The sequence below is a fragment of the Symsagittifera roscoffensis genome, chromosome 4 (genome assembly GCF_963678635.1).
Source record: "Symsagittifera roscoffensis chromosome 4, txSymRosc1.1, whole genome shotgun sequence".
NCBI lineage: Eukaryota > Metazoa > Xenacoelomorpha > Acoela > Convolutidae > Symsagittifera > Symsagittifera roscoffensis.
Genome location: NC_087065.1, coordinates 3,247,281 through 3,271,142, shown reverse-complemented (window position 1 = coordinate 3,271,142; position 23,862 = coordinate 3,247,281). Strand labels below are relative to the sequence as shown.

At 36.0% G+C, this 23,862-nt stretch overlaps 2 protein-coding genes across 4 annotated transcripts in view; both read right to left on the bottom strand.

The window, feature by feature from the left end:
- Nucleotides 1–23,862, bottom strand: part of LOC134843610 (exocyst complex component 3-like) — a 401,375-nt gene that overhangs the window by 192,912 nt on the left and 184,601 nt on the right. Inside the window, exon 1 of one of the 2 annotated variants that reach the window (XM_063859767.1) lies at nucleotides 20,394–20,407. The exons of the other annotated variant lie outside the window; for it this stretch is intronic. The gene's annotated coding sequence lies outside the window, so the exon portion shown is untranslated. Of the gene's footprint in view, nucleotides 1–20,393; nucleotides 20,408–23,862 lie in introns of those variants that run through there. 2 annotated transcript variants of the gene reach the window in all.
- LOC134843607 (BOS complex subunit NOMO1-like) overlaps nucleotides 1–23,862 on the bottom strand; it is a 363,708-nt gene that overhangs the window by 155,247 nt on the left and 184,599 nt on the right. The window lies entirely within an intron of this gene.

The following is a 23,862-nucleotide window of genomic DNA, read 5'->3' as shown; positions in this document are numbered from 1 at the left end:
GCTTGGGGACGGCCGGAAGCTCTGTGGATATACTGCAGAAAGTTCTAGACGACAGTGAGAAAGTTGAGCAGGAACCAGAAGCGATGAACAAAGATTGAAGACGATGATTGAAGACAAAGAATGAAGACAGCAGAGATGGAAAACTTTATTGTCGTTGTGTGTAGAAACTTTTGAACTAATCAACCAAGATTGATTAATGAAACTATTAAACTATTTATTTTGGTGTAGCTTGGTCAAACCAGATTTGGAAATTGTTGAATTGTTAAAATTGTTGAATTACAATGGAGAATTTTATTTGACAATTATTTATATATATAGGCCTTAGGTGAGTATATTTACCTATTTAAACCTGACCGGAGTTTTTCACCTGTGTAGGACACATGTTCACTTTGTGGTGACCTGGTAATGTTTGGGTACGCTTGCTCGAAAAGGGTGAGTACTTCATTACTTTTCCTAGCCACAGAAATTCTTATTATTAATATTGAGGCAAACGCATAAATGAATGATTAGACTTGGTGAGTGACATTAAGTTCATTTTAACGGGTGCGTGGCGGTACCACGTCCCAAATTTTTAATCAGCAAGAACGAGAGAAAATTTAACGGAGAAATGACGTAATTAGTCAGAAAAAAAGTTTTATCTAGGAGACTCCTCATAGTGAAAATTGTGTGAAAATGTTTAAAGGCAGTGAAACGTAGTACGATGCAATTTATGACACATGGTGAGTTGAGGTGGAGTAGATAAGTTTCATGGAAAGTTGGATCACCACTTGAAGATAACCCGGGGTTATGCGTTCAATGGGGACTGTCCGGGGAGTATGTGCCATTCCGCCGGATTGACACCACCGAACCCTCCGACGAGTAAGAAAAAGAGTATTAACGGTGTTAATGACGAATTAATCAAGAAAAAGAGGGTCGGAACATTCTGGAAGAAAATTTTAAAAAATTCGAATGGCCTCGGAATATTTCTGAGAAATGCAGAAAGTGGCCATTTTTGGCAGAAAAAGTAAAAAAAAACACAAGTTGACTTGTGAAAAACGGTCGAGAAAAACGTAAGAAAAATCAAAAGTCTCTTATCGTGACGATCACGCACGATAAGACGTGTAGCAGAAGACGATAGGAAGAAAGGAGGCTACAGTGGGAGAGCCGGAAGGATCAGTACCCTCCCGTGCCACGAAGTGGAAGAAAAAAACAACGATACTTCTTGAAGAGCACGGAATCGGAGGCCCGGCGCCCGAAACTGTCATATGTTGAAAGACTATAATAAACTAAATTTTTAGCTACTCTGATGTCCTGAACATTTGAATTAACCTCGATCTTCTTTGTTATTTTAGAATATGAGTAGCAAGGAAGAGAAAAGTGTCAATCCATCTCCAATAGATTAAGTATATAACCGTCACTAAAAATATAAAAAAATAATACTACGTGTAAGCTCTTGTTTTTGTTCAGTAGAGGAAAACATCCTATCCATAGCAGATGGATTGACCCTTTACCTTAACTCCTAGCTTCCCATACTCTGAAAATGAATCCGATGTTAAATAAATTCAATTCAAGACATTCCGGGAAACTGAAATTTGCTAATGTAATAGTTACAGTTACTCTCCGAGAACCCTCAGGCTTCTCGAATTCGCGGGAAGAAGCATCTTCTTCACGATCGGGAAATGTTTTGCTCTCTCCCGTTAGCGTTCTGGTTCGCATGACTTGCTCTGTACTTGTACAATCGTTACAGTTCGGAGCGTAATTAATTCTAATTCCGATCGATTTTCTATCCTTTTCTTCAAGGCACTCTCTGTCTACTGTTCTCGTCAGCGAGAATCTGTGTTCTGACTTTCGCGGCTTTTCAGTGGTCACAAAAAACAAAATTCTTACTTGTATTTTTACGAACAAAATTTTCAAAAATGAGCATGTCAGTCCAAACTGTCACTTTCTATTTTGTCAATTTTAACGAATAAAAACGTTAGTCGTCAGATTTCCTCCAAACAAAATTCGTTTCGACGAAACATTTTGGCGGCATTCTGGTCGAATGGCGCATACTCCCCGAAAAATCCAGTTATTTATCAAAGTGGTACAGTGCCATCTAGCAGAATTTACCAAAAGTACACCAAAAGATTTTAATCCTTTCACATCAACTCACATCTCACTAAATGGCATCAAACTACATCAACATAGCCTCCACTTGAAGATAACCCGGGGTTATGCGTTCAATGGGGACATTGAAGGGGACTGTCCGGGGAGTATGTGCCATTCCGCCAGATTGACACCACCGAACCCCCCGACGATTAAGAAAAAGAGTGTTGACGGTGTTAATGACGAATTAATCAAGAAAAAGAGGGTCGGAACATTCTAGAAGAAAATTTTCAAAAATTCTAATGGCGGCGGAGTATTTCTGAGAAATGCGGAAAGTGGCCATGTTTGGCAGAAAAAGTAAAGAAAAACACAAGTTGACTAGTGAAAAACGGTCGAGAAAAACGTAAGAAAAATCAAAAGTCTCTGAACGTGACAATCACGCACGATAAGACGTGTAGCAGAATAAGACGATAGGAAGAAAGGAGGCTACAGTGGGAGAGCCGGAAGGATCAGTACCCTCCCGTGCCACGAAGTGGAAGAAAAAAATAACGATACTTCTTGAAGAGAACGGAATCGGAGGCCCGGCGCCAGAAACTGTCATATGTTGAAAGACTATAATAAACTAACTTTTTAGCTACTCTGATGTCCTGAACATTTGAATTAACCCCGATATTATTTGTTATTTTAGAATATGAGTAGCTAGGAAGAGAAAATGGTCAATCCATCTCCAATAAATTAAGTATATAACTGTCACTAAAAATTTAGTAAAATAATACTACGTGTAAGCTTTTGTGTTTGTTCAGTAGAGGAAAACATCCTATCCATAGTAGATGGATTGAGCCATTCACTTAATTCCTAGCTTCCCGTACTCTGAAAATGAATCTGATGTTAAATAAATTCAATTCAAGACATTCCGGTAAACTGAAATTTGCTAATGTAATAGTTACAGTTACTCTCCGAGAACCCTCAGGTTTCTCGAATCCGCGTGAAGAAGCATGTTCTTTACGATCGGGAAATGTTGTGCTCTCTCCCGTTAGCGTTCTGGTTCGCATGACCTGCTCTGTACTTGTACAATCGTTACAGTTCGGAGCGTAATTAATTCCAATTCCGATCGATTTTCTATTCTTTTCTTCAAGGCACTCTCTGTCTACTGTTCTCGTCAACGAGAATCTGTGTTCTGACTTTCGCGGCTTTTCAGTGGTCACGAAAAACAAATTTGTTGATTGTAATTTTTTGAACAAACTTTTCAAAAATGAGCATGTCAGTCCAAACTGTCACTTTCTATTTTTGTCAATTACAACGAATAGAAACGTTAGTCGTCAGATTTCCTCCAAACAAAATTCGTTTCGACCATATGCCTAAAAAAATTTCAGTTATTTATCAAAGTGGTACAGTGCCATCTAGCAGAATTTACCGAAAGTACACCAAAAGATTTTAATCCTTTCACATCAACTCACAACTCACTAAATGGCATCAAGCTACATCAACATAGCCTCCTAACATTTTCTTCAATCGGCATTTTGAGGATTTGAACTAATATAAATTATATATTCTGACTTCTAGCGCCAATGATTTAAGTTAAAATTTTCCTCTATGGTTAGAAAACTTGAGACTCAGGACAGTCCTGGTAACCAGCAAACTAAAAATTAATCTACTATGTCTCTTCTTCTCTGGATTTTAAGTTGTTTTTGGTCCTGAATGTTGTAAATAAGGAAGATCAGGGGTTAGGAGCAACAATGAACAAATCTTCCCCTTCGAGTTATTACTCAATCTTCTTCACGTCACAAAGAAATAGTTGATTAAATCAATCTTGCATGCTGGAATACTTTCCATATACTCTGCACTCAAGCCTCTCTTAATGAATCAGCAATGATAAGGTAAAAAAAATCTAAAATCTAACTTCAATGTTAAGCTTAGTTAGCTTGGTTGCTCATATGATATTTTCCACGCGAAACAACTTTGAATTTTCATATGTTACTCTTTGCTACATCTTCTTTCACAACTTTTTTTCAATTTTGTCGTATAAAATCTCCAAAACATCTAAGTTCTTCTAATCGTTCTTTGCTTCTTGTCATTCGGCTCCTATTAATGCTCCTTCTCCTCTTCCTGCGACATCAACTCTGAACTCTCGGCTTCAAAGTCTTGCAACACACCAGTGGCCATTTTACGCTGATGGAGGCAGTCCTCCAGCACATCAGCTCTTCAATCTTCTGTTTACATTAAGGTAGAGGATCCACGTAGCAAAAGCAGTGCTTCATTCAGTTACGCTCATGTAATTCTTTGAACCCATTTTTGTTTTTCATTCTACACGGCTTGCGTGAACTAACATACCCCAGACTAGATAACAAACTTAAAAAATTTAAACTGATCACATGTAGCCTTTACTGATAGAAAACACCCGACGCACATGGTGCTTGTAGATGCAAGAACACAACACGGATTGATCGACCAGCTCTTCTCGGTGCCCAAGTGCGTGCGACTGTCGAGGATGTCAGAGAGATCCCATGAATTGTTGAGGAAGATCCTCCGGGCAGTCCCGGAGAGGTCTAGAGATGAGTTGGAAGAAATAGTGGGAGAAACCTTTGTAAAGTGGGATGAAGGGAACATCAGTGAGTTCCAGAAGAAAAAGGCGAAGGGAATAATGTCGAGCGATTTTCCCATGATGGACGAAAAAGATGAGATGCATCAAACGATGATGGAAATTGAACCCCTGCTTGTGGCGTCGGGATATCTATTTTGGAGAAACGTCCAGGAGATGGCCGTGCCAATTTCGGAGCAAGTGAGCCGGGTGAGCATTAGCAAGAAACTGGATCTGTTCAGAACGACCTGCATAATTTTGAGGATACCGAAACAAATAGAAAAAAATTGGACAAGACAAAGCTTGATGCCTTGGTTCCGTGCGGTGAAGACGGCATGGGTGCATTAGCCCGCGAAGCGTCATTTGTCCCAAACATGGAAGCCTATTCTTCTTTCCAGCTAGACAAAGGACCGGGAGCCTATAATAGAGCATTCCTGACACATAGGAATGCTGTGACCACGGCAGTGAAGAGAGTAGCTAGGAAGTCTTGCACCACTGAAAAGGAAAGAAAAGAGGTCTTGCAAGCTGACCTAGACCGAAACGTGACCATTCTTCCGGGAAGCGGCAGATTCTTCCAGTTTGATCTCGTGCTCGACAAAAAAAACCAACATCTGCTTAATGTTTTGAAAAAAGGTCGACATTCCGATTTGAAACTATTTCTATCAGGCAAAACTGCTTACTATCGCTCAATGCGTTCAAAGTTTTCATTTTAAAAATCGCTACTACAGCCTGAGTAGTACATTTTGGTTAGATTCAATCTCGGGGGTAAATATCCCCATGTCTTAGGATAAGCTACAGATTATCCAGTATTCACCCTATGTATTAACATAGGGAATAGATTTCCCAATGCTTTAAGATAATTTATAGGTTTTAGAGTTTGAGTTGGTAAGATGGTAAGTTTTGGGGAAACCTTTTAGCGCCCAATTTTGCCGATGTTTAACGTTCTAAACGTTTTCTTAATCAATGAAAAATCAAAAATTAACCCAAACGCGATTTTTCAAAATCCTATGTTTTATGATCTGATAGTTTTCTTGATGGAAAGTTTCAGAGGGTAAGTTTCCAAAAATTTCAAATCTTTCGCGGCCAAAGTTTCATTTTTGCTTTTTAAAGCAAAGTAGTGGACGTAAACAAAATTTTCTCATACACATATGTCAAATTTGCAAGAACAGATGTTACCCTCAGTGGTGAGTGAGGACGATGAAGTTTGTATGCAAATTTTATGTTTGGTTTTTTTAGGCGAGGTAGTAGACGTAAGCAAAAGTTATTTACGGGAAAATAGGTCAAATTTGCAGCATCAGATGCTACCCCTCATAGTGAGTGAGGACGCTGAAATTTGCAAACAATTTTTATGTTTGTTCATTTAAGCAGGATAGTGAACGTGAAAAGTTTTTTCTCTTATCGTTATGTCAAAATTGCCACACCAGATAGTGACCCCCCCCCCCCCTCGGTGAGCAGGGACACCGATTATCGTAAACAATCTTTCCCTAAAAAGTTATCCCAGATCCTAATGAATTTGCTCTATCAGTGAACGGATAGTTTGTTTAATATTTGTATAAACTTTAGATTCGTAAAGGGTTGATATTTAAAGCACTGTCCTGTTGATAAAATGTCTCCAATTTTTACTTTGGTAACAAAAAGAATACAACAAAGTAATTCAATTTTGTGTCACCTACTATATTATATTCTTCAACATCACTGATGTAATAATGTGAAAAGAATGTGGTCATTTTCCAGTCATTATAACCCCTGTCTAATTTTGCTCTAAATCACAACCAAATCAGCACTTCGCATGATAAACACTGATTGATCCTCAGGTAAAGGAATGGCTATTTGTTGTCTAATCTAAAATACTGATACATGATTTCCCTTATAATCAAATTTCTGTGCATCTATACGTTTTTGAACTTTGTCATTCATGACCATAACTACATCAACAATACTTAAATACAATCCAGGTTCAATATGCATCGGTGCAATCTTTCTTTGTTCATCAGAATTTTCTGTCCCATCTATGAAAGTTAATTTTCTTTCAGTACGTTTTGGTTTAATGAAGGTTACGATACTTCTAAAATAGCAACCTCCCATTCTCCTTTCAGACGTATTTGTTCCGAAAGAAAATTGATAAGAGAACTGAGACAATTAATCGGATAACAATTAAAACAAGCATCAGAAGCTAGCTCAATAGTACGATTATCCATGCCTACTGATCGATAGAAACGTCATTTAATAAATGATTTACGTTTAATCTAGCTTTTCCTCAGCTCTTTTTCATACAAATTGCTCAAAGCTTCTTCTCTTTTGAGATCTTTGATGATATATGTTGCTCATCCTTTTGTTGTTATTGATGATAATTCGAATATATCGTCGGTAGACAACAGCTTGTAATCTTTTCGAACTTAATATCATTTTTCGAAAATGTCACTCTATCCCCATTTTTGAATTTTTGTTCAGAATATTTCATGAATGATTCTTTATACAAAATTTATGAAAAGTCATTATTTTTCTCATATGTCGGAGATTTTCCTGCTGGCCAATTTTTGCGACAGTTAATGGCAGAAAAAAAATTGTCACATTTTGGGAACAATTTTTTCAGCATGATTTTCAATTTAACGTAATATTATAAAATTAAAAGACTGAATTGCTCTCTCTGAAAATGCTCCCCTATATTCTGTTCCTTCATCAACCCAAAGCTTTTCAAGCGTATTTTTTGAGAAATCATTTTTTGAAGGCTTGCAATGTGTCTTCAGCATACTTTGCTTTCATTAATTGACAAATCTCGGAAAAATGTCTACAGCAACTTATAAATACCTAACTCCATTGTTTTGACTAACAAACTTGTCTACAAAAGCCTAGTCCATACACCAGGTTTCCTTCATATATTTTTGAAAAATCTTGAAGTCTTCGGAAAAGTCTGATGGGTGGACCAAATTTTGTATACGATGTCTTCTTTTGGAAGATTTACTCTGCTTTCTTTTTTGATAAACTGCTCGCTTTACTCAAGTTTTGCACAGACCCGTACGCAGCTCCACCCCTAGAATACAATCTGTTTAGTCAGATTTTTTCAGATTTTGAAAGGTATAAACTTCCTCTGGCTTCTGCTTTGGCATTCTTGTTTATAACAAACTTGAGTGGAACTTGAGTTGCTTCAAAAATGTTAAAATAAATATCTAGAAAATTGGTATTTTTCGGTTTTGTGCACACACGAAGTCAACAAAAAAAATTTTCGAATCTCAATTACCTAAGGGGGTGCCTATTGTTACTTGTTTTCAGCCTTGCATTAACAGCACTTTAAATTGAATCAAAGGTTTTTGGTACATTCTCCACCTTTTTTTTACTCTTGTTCCATTCTTTTAGAAGTGTAGTTTGTGATTGATAAACTCAGCACGGAATTAAAACAATCTGTTCCACACTACGTTATTCGTTTAAGGACAAGTGGGTTGATTATAGATGTCAATTGTAACTCTTTAGTTGATCTTAAAATAGTTCTATTTTTGTCTTGTCTAAATGAGTCCTTTTTTGTGTTAATTCTGAACTTTTTTTTGATATTTCACTATGCTTTTTCTGACTACATCTCTTACATGCTTTTTCCCACCCTGTCGGTATCATGCGTGGACTAATGACTGTAGTAGAGTGCTGGGTGCTGTTGTAAGCTCCTATCACCTGTGGCAAATGTATCGGGAAAAGTACACCCTCAACATCGACACCGTAGTCCAATTTTGTCGCTCAACTTGGCTACTCGTCTGTAAGTGGAACTTTGCTGTTTAAGGCTGGGCCACTTGAGAACGTCTCATGAGCTTCCTAGTAAGCTCACCTAAAAAAGCAGTTCCATTGTCTGAGTGTAACATGACCGGGCATCCATGTCTAGCTATCAAAGTTTTGATCAGATGATTGCAAGCCTCTTCAGCTGAGGCCGTCATGCAGGGCGCAGCTTCTACCTTTTTAATGATGTGGTTACAACCAGGTTCCCGATCATTAGCAGGACCTGGTTGTAACCACTATCTATTGTACATATCTTCTGACGATCAACCTGCACCGCATCATTAAAATCAGATGACTCAGTTGACTTCAATGGGAGTTTTAGTTTCCTGAGAGTTTTCACTCGCTGGCATGACAGACATGCCGAAACCCACTTTTCACACGCTTTCTTCATCTCAGGTTTTTCAAACCATTTCAAGGTTCTCTGGTATAACTTATCAATTCCCTGATGCCCCATCTGAAATTGTGACCCGAAATATAGTTCTGTTTTATAGAGTTGCGGCAACACAATTGCGTTTATTTGCACAGAACCTTTTCCTCTTCTCTCCTTTTGCAGGCGACAATCCCATCCTTGTTCAGATACAACCACCCATCTTTCTGCAACTAGTGTTTTCTCAAGATCCGGAAACTGTCCTTCTGGTGCTCCATTTTCAAACCACATTTTCAAGCTACTCTTCATGCGGTCACTCCTCTGCACTCTTAGTAAGTTCGAGAGTCTGTACCTCGCTTTCATGTATGTCTTCATCAACCTACGTTGACTTTTCGGCTCATTGGGCTGATGTGCATCATCTTCCATCTTGACGCACCAATTTTTTGTCAAGGGATTTGTCTCCTGCTCAAATGGCTCTAGGCCAATCCTGACTACTTCCTTTTGTAGTAACAGGCTGATTGAATGTTTCGACACTGCTGTCATCTCTGCAGATGACATCTCTGCAGATTTTTTTGAGAAAATTTAGGCGTACGAGTTACCAATTCTCGAAGGCAGAATCTGATGTACTTGAGCTACTCATCCACCTAAGCTGCCCGGACAAAATTTTGTTCACCGGGTTTTGTCCACTCACGTCTCCTTTTGCTTCAGTGTCCGACTCCGTGGACAAATTCTCTTACCTCGAGTTTTTTACTCAATTTCACTCAATCCTTGACCAGGCGTCTCAAAAGTGAGTGTCTTTTTTTGAGTCCAAATCTTTTGTTCCTTTGTCTTGTACGGTGTTCTTTTTAAAACGCTTCTAGGTTTTGAGGAGACTAGCGGCTGGATTACTGTCCTAAAATCCCTTTCAATGCTAGCTGATGTTTTGATAATTTTTTTTTGTAATTTCTCACTAACCGTGAGCAAAGCCATTGCTGCCGTCCATTCAGGATAGTCTCGCGCTACTTCTCTCTTCAACAATCCACCTAGCATCCTCATCACATACTCCATCGTGTTGTCTAGCAATGAGAGGCAGTTTATGTTCATACAATTCTTGTTGAACCAGGTTTGGAAATAGCAGCTGGTTCAAGGGTACCGGGTACTTCTTGGACAAATTTTTGATCTCTGCAGTTTTTTCCGCCTGTAATTTTGGGTGTCCTGTTACAAGATATCTTAATTTATCCAAACATCTCGTCAAAGGAAATGCCTCGTAAGTGTGTCTGTCTAGAAATGAGATTTTATTCTTGACTTCCGCCTGATTGGCTGGCTTTTGTACCAGTCTCTCATAAAATTCAGTCTTTTTGCTGAGGATAACAGCATTCTGGTACTTGTCACGCACCCTGTGCTCGATTAATGTGTGATAACCATCCAACCTAATGCAGATCCATAACTATCTAACAACCAGGGTAATTCTGATCCATCAAGTACTATTTCAGCCGGCATAAGCTTGTCTACTCGCGGCTTAAAAGGAGCGCTTCCCAAATAGGCGCAATTTTTTCAACGGATGTGACTACCGCAAACGTTCCTGCTTTTGGCGCATCATATTTATTCTCGGTAACACCCATAGTTTCATGCCATATGCAATCTGACAGAGAACTTTTCCCCCATTCCAGATACAGTATTACGCATATGGCATCTACTGAGGCATCAATGTCGAGAATATACATGCTTTTCTCTTTGGGCATGCCTAGAACTGGCGCCTCATGCCAGTCCCGTTTTTTGTTCTCGAAGGCTTTCTGAGCTCGTTGATTCCATTCGAACTTCTTTCCATTGTTGCGCATCAGCTGCTTCATCGGGTAGACTTTGTTTTAGTATCCCGTAACGAATTCTCGTTGGTAAACGCAAGACCTAGGAAGCTAATTAGCTTTGTGTTTGTTCTCGGGGCCTTACAATTTAAGACGTTTTCCACCGCATCAGGATCCGACCTCATGCCATGCACATCCGCCATCCTTCCAAGGTATTTCGAGAGTTTGTATTTCAAGCGAGCTCTCATCATACAGTCGAAAACTTCATCGAGTCTGTCAATATGGTCAGTCGAGGTGGTAGTCGCTTTTACTACATCATCTTCGTAGCTTATCACGAGGTTCCCATACTTTTTACTTATGCTAGTCAACGCCTGAACCACGAGTCTTTGAAAGGTTGCATTGGACAAGCCGAGGAGCATCTTCTTCCACTCGTACAAGCCCAATCTGCACGCGAAGCCGATCTTCTCTCTGTCCTGTTTCCGAAGGGGAAACTGCCAAAAGTCACAACCCAGATCCAATGTGGTGAAAAACATGGCATCTCTAAGCTTCAAAGGCTACCATCCATTCGTACTCGGGGATAGGCATCTTTTACGGTCACCGCTTTGAGGTAGCGCAAATCGCAACAGAATTGCAATTGTTCTCCTTTCTTCTTGGCCATGATGACACCACAAACTCATGGCGACTTCGAGGGTTTCATCGTACTTGAGCAGCATTTTTATCTCTGTTCGGCATGTCTCCGACATCTGGGGCGTCATTCGCCTCGCTTCTTCGCTGTGGTGAGCGGCAGATTCTTCCAGTTTGATCTCGTGCTCGACAAAAAAACAACAACCAACTTCTGCTTAATGTTTTGAAAAAAGGTCGGCATTTCGATTTGAAAATCTTTCTAGCATATCAAACTCCCTCTCCTATCTTGCCTCTTAAATACTCTATCTCTGTTAAAACTGGTTTGTTAGACTCTAACTCATATGACGACGGGCGTTCCAGAAAATTTGAGCAGCTCAATAAGCCGTCATCTAGTTCAAATTTCGTTTAAAATACTTTTTGAAAGACTTCAATTTATGATTCTTTTAATACTAGGTCATTGTTTGCATGATTGCGACAGTACTTCCCTCGATGTTTCTTGAGGTTTGATGTCTCTTCCTGTCAATTCTCATTTGCAAAGTCTCACCAATTTTTCTTCCACTCCGGTGTGAAACGGGTGAGTCCAGTATAATCAACAATACACTCACACACACACAGCCCATTTTGTGTGACGGAAAAGCCTAAAGGAAAAAGCCTAACACTTTACTTTGACTACTAGGGTTCAGTATCAGGCAAAACTGCTTACTATCGCTCAATACGTTCAAAGTTTTCAACTTAAAAATCGCTACTACAGCCTGAGTATTACATTTTGGTTAGATTCAATCTCGGGGGTAAATACCCCCTTGTCTTAGGATAAGCTACAGATTATCCACTATTCGCCCTATGTATTAACATAGGGTATAGATTTCCCTAAGTTTTAAGATAATTTTTAGGTTTTTGAGTTTGAGTTGGTAAGATGGTAAGTTTTGGGGAAAACTTTTAGCGCCCAATTTTGCCTATGTTTAACGTTCTAAACGTTTTCTTAATCGATGAATAATCAAAAATTAACCCAAACGCAATTTTTCAAAATCCTATGTTTTATGATCTGATAGTTTTCTTGATGGAAAGTTTCAGAGGGTAAGTTTCAAAAAATTTCAAATCTTTCGCGGCCAAAGTTTCATTTTTGCTTGTTAAAGCAAAGTAGTGGACGTAAACAAAACTTTCTCATACACATATGTCAAATTTGCAAGAACAGATGTTACCCTCAGTGGTGAGTGAGGACGATGAAGTATATATGCAAATTTTAGGTTTGGTTTTTGTAGGCGAGGTAGTGGACGTAAGCAAAAGTTATTTACGGGAAAATAGGTCAAATTTGCAGCATCAGATGCTACCCCTCATAGTGAGTGAGGACGCTGAAATTTGCAAACAATTTTTATGTTTGTTCATTTAAGCAGGATAGTGAACGTAAAAAATTTTTTCTCTTATCGTTATGTCAAAATTGCCACACCAGATATTACCCCCCCTCGGTGAGCAGGGACACCGAATATTGTAAGCAACCTTTCCCTAAAGTAGTTATCCCTGATCCCAATGAATTTGCTCTATCAGTGAACGGATAGTGTGTTTAATATTTGTATAAACTTTAGATTCGTAAAGGGTTGATATTTAAAGTACTGTCCTTTTTATAATATGTCTCCATTTCTTACTTTGGTAATGAAAAGGATACAACAAAATAATTCAATTTTGTATCATCTACTATATTATATTCTTCAACATCACTGATGTAATAATGTGAAGAGAATGTGGTCCATTTCCAGTCATTATAACCCCTGTCTAATTTTGCTCTAAATCACAACCAAATCAGCACTTTGCATGATAAACACTGATTGATCCTCAGGTAAAGGAATGGCGATTTGTTGTCTAATCTAAAATACTGATACATGATTTCCCCTATAATCACATTTCTGTGCTTCTTTACGTTTTTAAATCATTTCATTCATGGCTACAACTACATCAACAATACTTGAATACAATCCAGGTTCAATATGCATCGGTTCAATCTTTCTTTTTTCCTCAGAATTTTTTGTCCCATCTATGAAAGTTAACTTTCCTTCAGTACGTTTTGGTACAATGAAGGTTACGATACTTCTAAAATAGCAACCTCCCATTCTCCTTTAAGACGTATTTGTTCCGGTAGAAAATTGGTAAAAGAACTGAGACAATTATTCGGATAACAATTAAAACCAGCGTCAGAAACTAGCTCAATAGTACGATTATCCATGCCTACTGATCGATAGAAACGTCATTTAATAAAAGATTTACGTTTAGTCTGGCTTTTCCTCAGCTCTTTGTCATAAAATTTGCTCAAAGCTTCTTTTTTTTGAGATCTTTTTTGATATATGTTGCTGATCTCTTAGTTGTTATTTTTTGATAATCCGAATATTTTGTCGGTAAACAACAGCTTGTAATCTTTTCGTAAACTTTTCGTAAGCTTGTAAACTTAATATCATTTTTCGAAATTGTCACTCTATCCCCATTTTTGAATTTTGGTTTAGTATATTTCATGAATGATTCATCATACAAAATCGATGAAAAGTAATTATTTTTCACATACATCGGAGATTTTCCTGCTGGCCAATTTTTGCGACAGTTAATGGCAGAAAAAAAGTTGTCGCAATTTGGGAACAATTTTTTCAGCATGATTTTCAATATAACCTAATATTATAAATGTTAAAGACTGAAAGTCTCTCTCTGCAAATGCAGCTTTTGTTTCACTCATTGTCGAGCAAACATCACTGTTTTTCTCATTTCGAAAATTTTTAAAAGTTCCTCCATATTCTGTTCCTTCATCAAACCGAAGCTTTTCATGAGGGTTTTTTTTGAGAAATCATTTTTTGAAGACTTGCAATGTGTTTGCTGCATACTTTGCTTTCATTAATTGACAAATCTCGAAAAAATGTCTACAGCAACTTATAAATACCTAACTCCATTGTTTTGACTAACAACAAACTGGTCTACAAAAGACTAGTCCATACACCAGGTTTCCTTGATATAATTTTGAAAAAGCTTGAAGTCTTCGGAAACGTCTGATGGGTGGACCAAATTTTGTATACAATGTCTTCTTTTGAAAGATTTGCTGTACTTTCATTTTTGATAAACTTCTCGCTTTAATCAAGTTTTGCACAGACCCGTAAGCAGCTCCACCCCTAGAATACATTCTGTTTAGTCAAACTTTTTCAGATTTTGAAAAATATGAAACTTCCTCTGGCTTCTGCTTTGGCATTCTTGTTGATAACATACTTGAGTGGAATTTGAGTTGCTTCCAAAATGTTAAAATATATATCTAGAAAATTGGTATTTTTCGGTTTTGTGCACACACGAAGTCAACAAAAAAATACTTTTGAATCTCGATTACCTAAAAGGGTGCCTATTGTTACTTGTTATCAGTCTTGCATTTACAGCATTGTAAATTGAATCAAAGATTTTCGGTAAATTCTCTTCCTTTTCTTACTCTTGTTCCATTCTTTCAGAAGTGTAATTTGTGATTGATAAACTGAGTACGGAGTTAAAACAATCTGTTCCACACTACGTTATTCCTTTAAGGACAAATGGGGTGATTATAGATGTCAATTGTAACTATTTAGCTAATCTTAAAATAGTTCTACTTTTGTCTTGTCTAAATGAGTCCTTTTTTGTGTTAATTCTGAACTTTTTTTTTGTGGAATTTTACTATGCTTTTTTTCCGAGGATCTTGGAGCTATCCTAGTAATAGGTTTACCAAACACTCGCTCAGAAACTGAATGAAATCTTTTGGAAAATTGAGAATTCAATGTTTTCGAAGTCTTGAGGAAAATTTGTGAAATATTGGGAGAAAAGAGACGCATTGTGTACTCATCGGCCAGAAATTTTGTCGCGGTTTCGGCTGGTAAAGTTCTTTTTGTTGGAACAGAACCCTTTTTAGAGCAAAATCTAGTGAATCACTTGTTTTTGGGGTTAAATCAATATGTAAATGACCATCAGGAACTGATGATGCACCTTGATACCCCTCTTTTGGTTGAGATTCTAGTCCTAGTTGCTGACTTAATGTATTGATATGTAAAACGTCTCTCAGTAACTTGAAAAAGAATATGTGCATATCTTGTAACTCTATATGTCTTCCCAGTTTGCTTCGATGAAATGAATTTTGTTTCCAGATCCCTGTGTCTTCCAGCAGTGGCAATTTTTACAAATTGCTTAGAGTTTGAATATTCGTCACAAGAATCATCAAAAATAAGCAGATACCTAGTTCTGTTATTAGGAAGATTTTCAATCAATTCAAAATTTACTCCTTAGATAAATTTAGAGTTTTTTAATTGCATTTGACTATGAAGAGGCTGATAATATTAATAAAAGTTTTAAAAAAATTGAAAAATGCTGGTTAAAAAATACCAATTTTCAACCAATCAAAATAGGCACAAGATTTTCCAGATCCACCTGGATCAAGTAGGGAAATAAAAGCTCGTTTTTTGTTAGTTATTAATTTTTGCATACCTTTGAAGAAGGTAAAATATCAACGACTGTACTTGATAAGATAGCTAACCAGGATGTCATTTCTTCACATATTGTGGACAACATTATTCGAACAATTGCACATACTAGCATCAAAACTATAACTGAAAATTGGCACAGAAAATCTCAAAAAGATCTATGACATGTAGGTCCAAACAACTTCAATGGTTTTTGTTCATGATTTTATTCTTCAAAAACAAAATTTCCTAGGCTTACTGGTTTGTCACTTTGATCGACCATCCTAATTGTAGAAAGAAAAATGTCAAAAAGACATTTCAAAATAATTCAAAAAAATTTTTACATAAAAAATTACTATAATTTACAATTTGTTAAAACAACATCGATTTCCTGTTCCGTATGCAAATGCTTTTTTTTCCGCAGCGAAAAATTTTTGATGACGATGTGAGTGTTTGCTACACCTCCGATCACTTTTTTCATCTTTAAAAATCAAATTTTGAACTTTTGGACATGCGTAGTCATCCAAGTTTGTAACCTTTGTTTCCAGGTTTTCTGACAGAAGTCTCACACAATCAAAATTCAAAACAAACAGACTCATCATGTTTACTAATTTCACTTGAGTTTTTTGGTTGAAATGGCCAACAATTCAACAATGCGTTGTCTTTCACAGTAGATTTCACACATTCAGCAGAGTCATATAAAATTGCTTGCAGATTGAAATTTTGGAATTTGCAAAAAAAAACAATCCATATATGAATTTCCGTATCCAATTAAACCGCGAAAAGAAAAGTTTTTATCCAATTTTTTGAATTTTTGTCCGGGTCCATTTTTGTACGTTCATCTTCTACAGTGCAGTTGTCAAAAACGATACAATTTTTGTTGATTGTCTCGAGATAACTGAGTAATCAGTGAAGTATATCGAGCAACTTATCATATTTTTCCCTTTGTAGCTGTAATGACAGATTATTTTTCCATTGATTTCCATTTCTACGGTATTCTATGAGATCTATTTTTTTGGTATTGAATCAGTATCCTATGAAAATTGTTCTTCTACCATTATGCAGGGTCCACTCAAAATAGCATTTTTGTGAGTCTACGTCCAAATTCTGTTTTTTTGGTAATTTTTGCAATTCCATAATAGTTAGCGAAACTTTTTAGGACGTTTCTCGTAGAATAATATGAAAAAAAAAATGGTGAAAATTTCAAGTTTGAGTTTCTTGAAAAACCAATATTCCAACTCATACTATTCAATTCGAATACTAGATGAAAAATTATTTGGAGGATAAATATATATAAAATATTTGACAAAAAACAAATAACACAAACTATTTTACATTACAATTCTCAACAAACAAATAGTCTCCCAAAGTTTGGGAAAGTTCTTTGAATTCGTTCAAAGTATACTTGACATAGGCAACTTGTTTCATTGCTTCATTCTCTTTTGCAATGAAGAACCCAATCTGAATGTAGGGAGGCTTGTTAACATTGTACTTCTTGATCGTGACACAAACTTGTTTTCTATCGTAAGTTGCTATGTCATCCACTTTGTTGCAGTTTGCAAGCTTTGGATCCATAGTTGACTCCTTGTCAGAAGTGAGTTCCAGAATAGGAACGAATCCATGGTTTTCAGCATCGGGAATAACAGTATTTCTAAGTGCTGAGTTTGCTTCTCTTTCTTTTCCACCAAACTAGACTTGCGGTCCTTTTTCGAGTTGTCCCAACTCATTTTTCTTGAGAAGTTGAAAGCAGGGTTCAAAATAAATTTTCACCATGTAGGATTTTGGGACCAAACAAATCTCCCAATTTTGATTGATTAGAATAGTGAACCGATCAGATGAGGATAAATGAGAGACATGATTTTGAGATTGAATAAAAAAGGAAGTAAACAGTATGAGTCATCATGATTTCATATATAGAAGTAATACCAAATATGGAATGTTTGAATAAAATTTCCATTTATGGAAACTTTTTAGGTGTTATTGATTCTATATAAATCCGTAATTCTAAGCAAACTTCATTTGTCCAGATGGTTGCTGCTATGTTTCAAGCTCTTCCCAGCTTTTTTTCAGATTACTGCAAAAAAAAAATGTTTTCTTTCGCTTCCAGTGAATTTTTCAAAAATATATAGTAACCCAAAATTTTTGTGTATCCACCCTCAAACTCCTAAGTTTCTTTGGAAAACTGTAAGTTCCACATACTTTCATCATTCCATCAAAGCTTACAGCGATTGGGTAAACTTCATTTCACATATCAAATCATCGATTGTCTTTACTTTTTGCACAAACACAGATTTTATTTGAATTTTATTTCATCAAGTGGCGAAGTTTTCAACCAACTTAATTACAACCAAATTGCAATGGAAAATAGCAGAAAAAACGGCAAAAAGTATTGCAAAAAAGGAGTGTTACACAAAAAATCAAAAGTCATTATTTATGTTCTAACCAAAAACTGGCTTCCCTACATACTACTGACCCAGCATTTCTGGAAAGATTTCATAAAGTACAAATCTCAAAAAACAAACTTGAATTTTTAAAATTAATTGACTGTTTTATTGATGGTTGTGATTTTGTAAGAAGTGATTATGTCAAATTTTCAAGAAAAATTTGAAAAACATTTGATAATCTATCTCTCTAGTTTGTTTACAAAACTACTAAAAGTATCAGAAAAAAAAACAAAAAACTTGCACAGTTATTGAATGAATATGCAAAAAATCTCTTCAATATTATTTTAAAAAAAGATAACATTTTACTGATTTTTAAGACTGCAAAAACGTTCAGTTTTTTAAAGCAATTTATGAAAAAACTTTTTGAAAATTGCAAAAATTGAAAATTGATCCAACTTTTTTGACAAGATGCTAAAATTGTATCACTATTTTCTACATAAAGCGAAAAGTGTTTAAATTTTTTTGGCAAGATGCGATAAATGTTTCAATGTTTTTGACGAGAAACGTAAAGTGTTTCAGTTTTGTTTTACAAGACTCAAAAAAATGATGAAATATTTGTAGTTTTGTTGTGTAAATGTTTAGTGTTTCCTCTAACATGTGTACAAAAAAGTTTAGTTTTCTCAGTTTGACTGCAAAATTTGTATCGCTCAATTATTTCTTTTCCAATTGTTTTCAATCATTTGGGTTGTTTTAACTGAACTTCTTGTTTATTCTCAGTTGAATGGAATTTGAAAAAAAAGTATTTACAAAAAATGAATTAAATTATTAAAATTTATTTACAAAGACTATGGATCAAAGTGCTGTAGAGTGATCTGGAGGTTCTTTATAGAACGCAAATCTGGTCGAGGTTCAATCACTGGTCAATTGTTTTGGAGAACCCCTCATCTTCATCTATTGCGATGGGATTTTCGGCTGACCCCATCTCCTCCTCCCAAGGAAAGAGGAAATTTGTTGAATGGTTCAGCCACAAATCTAGAGTCAGGGATCTCGGGTTAGTTCATTCTCACATGTTCAGACACTTCCTCCATCATTTGCATTGTTCCAAGTTGGTTCTCTGTGATGGGTACTTGCGTCATAAGATGTTGGTTGAAAACACTTCGCATCAGTTCCACCATGTGCCAGACTTGGATTGGGATAGCCAATCGGGCCAAAGACACTCCAGAGACCCTTTCGCGCACTTGGCTTTGTTATAGATCAGGCGAAAGATCTACCGAGTTCATAAGGTTGCTCTTTTGCACTGAGAAGATAGTTTTGAACAATAATTTGAGTGAAAGAAACAGAGTAAAAACAAAAATGATTTAGAGCTGATAGAAGAGGTGGTTGACAGTAGTTCAGTTGAAAATGAAATAATTAGAGCTGAGAATGGGGGTAGTTGACGGTAGTTAACTTAAAAATGAAATTTTTTCGAGTTAGGGGTGAGGAATGCCTTCAACTCAAATGTGCGGGTTTAACTCTTCAGAACTAATTTTCCGTATATGGTTCGTCGTTGTGTCCAATGAGATTTCTGCTCCCTTTTATGAAAAAACTTTATATTTATATTTATATTTAATCAGAAAAAAACTTACCTTTTAGAAATTTCTAAGACTTTTTTCCATCACAAATGCTTCGATTTTGATGTATATTTGACACGATCGCTCAAAGTTTAAGAAGTTTTCAAAGCAAATCTCTATAAATTTTAATCCAAACCTAATCAAGCAGGGTTTTGAACTTTGAAAATCTTTCAAAAAATGGAGGAATGAGGAACATTGCTGGGAAATTTGGCAAATTTGAGAAATTGTTAGGAATAAAAGGAGTCTTTGATATATTATCATACGACTTTTTGATGGATTTCAAGTTTTCGAGAATTCAAAGAAATATTTTTTGTCAGGTGTAATTCAGCCGTAAGCTTAAAGCTTTGACACTCAAAATTTTTTGGCCGAGTAAGTATCTCTAACGAGACCTTCACTTAGTCGGATATTTCGGTTTTGTACAATAAAAACGTCCAAAACATTCAGCGGTAAGTTTAAAACTTTGATACGCAATATGTGAATCAAAAGTAAACTCTTTGATTGAGTAAGTTTCTCTGAAGAGACCTTTACTTAGTCGGATAACTCTATTTTGTACAATGAAGACGTCCAACAGCAAATAAAATTTATTTCGTTCTGATTTTTTTTTCGATAAAAGCAATTGCTCTATACTTTGTGTAAATACTTGAAACTCTTTTGAATTATTCTGAATAATAATGAAAAACTAAAAATTATTCGTGCAGCAAAAATCAACATTGCCTTGGGACTATTATAACTTAATACAAAAACCGACGAATATCATGATTTTTACGCTCATGAAAAAAACACACTCTTTAATAAGTTTATGCTGCTTTGTAATAAAGCAGACCTGACGACTATAAAGAAAATGTTCAGTAAGCAAGATATCCTTGAAGTTTGTACACAAAAGAAACAAAATACAAAATGGCGATTCAAGATGATCACTAATGTAACAATTTTTGCCGCGCTGCTAAAAAAAACGTACCCATGGGATGTCCAGATTCAGTGATTACCGAACCACTACTGAGAAATAATAAAGTGAACTGTTTGATTTCGAGGAGGCCACCATACAATGATAACTTGTGTTTGTTCCGAGCACCTGCAGTTCATTTGCATGGAACATCTAATCTGGAAACATCCACCGCCAAAATCTGTAATGGTTTACTGGAAAAGTCGGGTTTTGATCCAAAACATTTTTGGTGGCGGTTCGACAGATTAGCTACCAATAGTTGAAGATATAGTCGAGAAAAACATTTTTATCTATGATATTCACACTGAAGATGGAGATTTTGCGGGAGAATTAGCTCGGAGAAGTATTGGTCATTACGAGAATACAGAGAAACTTCTACGATAAAACAACCACATTATTCACGTCAATATGTCGAAAATTTCTTTTAATGCTTTCGATGCCAAACTGAGACAATTTTCAAAATCTCTCATCACTTCAACAGCCATTTTATTTGTTGCAGATCGAACCAAAATTTTTAACCACAAAAATGTTTTTGATTTCATCTAACCCTTATTTAAAAGACTAGGAGGCTTCAGTATTGAGTATAACAAGGAACAAACTTATTCAAAACGTCGCTATTTTTGACTTTGAATCAAATTGCATGACAATCGAAAAATTAAAACCGACAGAAACAATAACTTGGATCGGAAAGCATGAACCCATATCAATGTCAATTTCATTCAATTTACTTGACAAACCCATCTTTAAGTGTGACAAAGATCCACAATCGCTGATTACTGAATTTGTGGTAAACTTGGATTTTTGGCGGAATAAAAATAAAGCGGAGATGCTATCAAAATTTCTGGAAACTAAAAATAACATCAAAAAGCGGCTACACACAATCCGAAATGAACAAAATAGTTTCAATAAAGGTGAAGCAAGAGAGTACAAAGACGAATGTATCGAGGATGAGGAAGAGAGCGAACGACTTTGTTTATTTCAATTTTTGGAGACATTCAGCTTATGGACATTATGAAGTTTTTAGGTGGAGGTACTACTTTAGACTCTTTTCTGAAAACAAAGCCAGTGAAATGAGAGGTACTTTCCATAATAGTGCTTTGATAATACCAACAAACTCGATGAACCTTAACTACCATCGTATGATGACTTTTCAGTAAGTTGAACAAAAACATTAACCATCTGGATAAAGAGTATGACGAATTTCGAAGATTTTCAATACTGGGTTAACATAAGAGCAAGCAATGAAAAAACTCGGACAAAAGACCAAACCATCTACAGGTATGGAAAACTACAACTACTCGAAAACATTTCGCGATTTGTTACAGTGGTACAATATCAAAGATGTCGTTCCTACCCTTGAAGATATGCAGAAAATAAGGAAAGCAGTAGCAAGCGAGACGTTCATTAGAAAATCTAACAACTCGTGTAAATCAATTGTTGGCATTGATGCCAGTCAACTCTATCTTTAATGTATGTGTTAGGATATGCCCACAGGCTTGTATACGAGATGGGACTACAAGGAAAAAATATAAAATTTCAAGGCAAGGCAAAAGCGAGTTTGAACGTTTGAAATTATACTCATAACATTTTTTCAAATAACTAGAACTGAAAGTAAACTGAGAGCTACTACACTACGGGAACACAGCGAAAATTGATTGCTTTAGTGTTGATGGTTATTGCAACCATTGTGAGAATTTTTGAAGCAATGGGATGTTATTTCCATTTTTGCCCCTGTCAAGAAGCTAGACCAAGCCTAACTGATCATTATAACAAAAAAGAGCCATGGAAAAGGAAATGGTTGAGCTTCGAAAAAATTACATTCGAGAAAAGGATACTCCATAGCATTAAATGTGCGAGTGTTGTTGGTGGGATCAATTTAATAACAATGTAGACGTGAAAAATCACATTAGAACACATTTTACCTTCAAAAGACCTCTTTCTTTCCATTCACTATTGCAAAACATTAAAAATAATCAATTTTCGGCTATGTGCAATGTGATCTGATTGTTACAGATGAATTAAAAGCTAAATTCACTAATTTCCCACCTATTTTCAAAATTAGTGATGTTGGATTTTTAACGATCTTGAACCAAAAACTATATTGGTGAATATATTGAAAACACATGCGGAAGAAAACAATTTGTTAAAACAACCACAACAAATATTGATATTGAATTTCATTTCAACCCAAGAAACACTTATAACACCACTTTTCGTTTTTCACTTGGGTTTTGGACTACAGTAAATTTTTCAACGGTTTCGTTTATTCTGTTGTTGATGCTAGGTGATGAAAGTCCATCATCTGTTGTGGTTGCAGAAACAAAGAAACTGCTAGTAAAAAGTTCCTATGGCTATCAAATAATGGACAGATCAAAACATACAATGACAAAATATCTTGGAGACGAAAAAACGCATAAAGCTATCAATAACCAGTTCTTCAAGAGACTAAATATCGTAGCAAAAGATTTGTAAAAAGATGAGCGTGTAAATTCTACTATCGATCATCGTGAAACAATTATAGTATGATTCCTTATAGTACAGTATGCCAAGCTGATAATGTTGGAGCTATATGATAATTTTTTCGATAAAGTTTGCGACGTCAACAAATTTGAAGCACTCGAAATGGATACTCATTCTCTCTATTTGTCGTCGGTAGAACAAGATTAAGATGCATCAATATTTACCAGCAAGCGAGCAGAATGGATTGACAAGCCAAAACAGGACTGTCGAGAAGATTTCAGAGCAGACTAGAAAAATTACTTTTTCCCTGTACTTGCTGCGCTAAACACAAAAAGAATGATAATAAGACAGAGCCTGGTTTAGTCAAGAAGGAGTTCAGACGCACCAAAAAATTGTACCTCTGTAGTACTTTTTTTTGCCGTTATGATAGTAAAAAACAAAAAATGTAAGTTTTACAGTAAACGATTGAAAAAAAACGCGCATTAGACGATTCAGGAGATGGTCCGATATCAAACAATATAAATTCAACTAAAAGTGGAATTAAAACGATTTACCATGCAGTCGCCACTTATGAAAAAATTAAAAAAGAAATGAGTTATTTTTTCCCAAAACGGGAAGTTGAATGTGATGGAATACATACTAAACCTCTTTGTGAGAGTTTGTAAGAGATTATGTAGTAAAATTATATGCGATGCTTTAAATTAATACATTTTCTCTGTCATTAATCTTTTTTTTCAACAATTCTCTTCAAACGCTACGTCTTTATTAGCGATCTATTTTTTCTTTGATTCAGAAAACGTTTAGAATTTTAAACGTCGGCAAAATCGGGCGCCAAATTTCTTTCTCAAATTTA